Source organism: Cucurbita maxima, unplaced genomic scaffold, assembly GCF_002738345.1.
Source record: "Cucurbita maxima cultivar Rimu unplaced genomic scaffold, Cmax_1.0 Cma_Scf00927, whole genome shotgun sequence".
In the NCBI taxonomy this organism is placed as follows: Eukaryota; Viridiplantae; Streptophyta; class Magnoliopsida; order Cucurbitales; family Cucurbitaceae; genus Cucurbita; species Cucurbita maxima.
Genome location: NW_019272943.1, coordinates 1 through 485, shown reverse-complemented (window position 1 = coordinate 485; position 485 = coordinate 1). Strand labels below are relative to the sequence as shown.

The 485-nt window shown below is 51.3% G+C and overlaps 2 non-coding genes across 2 annotated transcripts; both read left to right on the top strand.

Moving 5' to 3' along the window:
* Positions 1 to 111: 111 nt before the first annotated feature.
* Positions 112 to 230, top strand: LOC111475052. Its single transcript, XR_002716299.1, has one exon. It is a non-coding gene; the product is annotated as a 5S ribosomal RNA (ribosomal RNA).
* A 133-nt stretch (positions 231 to 363) lies between these two features.
* LOC111475064 lies at positions 364 to 482 on the top strand. The gene has a single exon (XR_002716310.1). It is a non-coding gene; the product is annotated as a 5S ribosomal RNA (ribosomal RNA).
* The last annotated feature ends 3 nt before the right edge of the window (positions 483 to 485 follow it).

The following is a 485-nucleotide window of genomic DNA, read 5'->3' as shown; positions in this document are numbered from 1 at the left end:
AGTTCTTTTCTTCCTTTCTCTACAAATGAGAACCTCCCCCGCTCACGCCCATCGCGTTTCGATCATGCCGCCCCGCATGCGTTAAATCCGATTTTGTGCGCATGGCATGTCGGGTGCGATCATACTAGCACTAATGCACCGGATCTCATCAGAACTCCGCAGTTAAGCGTGCTTGGGCGAGAGTAGTACTAAGTTGGGTGACCACTTGGGAAGTCCTCGTGTTGCACCCCTTTTTTTCTTTCAATTTCTCCGAGTTCTTTTCTTCCTTTCTCTACAAATGAGAACCTCCCCCGCTCACGCCCATCGCGTTTCGATCATGCCGCCCCGCATGCGTTAAATCCGATTTTGTGCGCATGGTATGTCGGGTGCGATCATACCAGCACTAATGCACCGAATCCCATCAAAACTCCGCAGTTAAGCGTGCTTGGGCGAGAGTAGTACTAAGTTGGGTGACCACTTGGGAAGTCCTCGTGTTGCACCCCTTT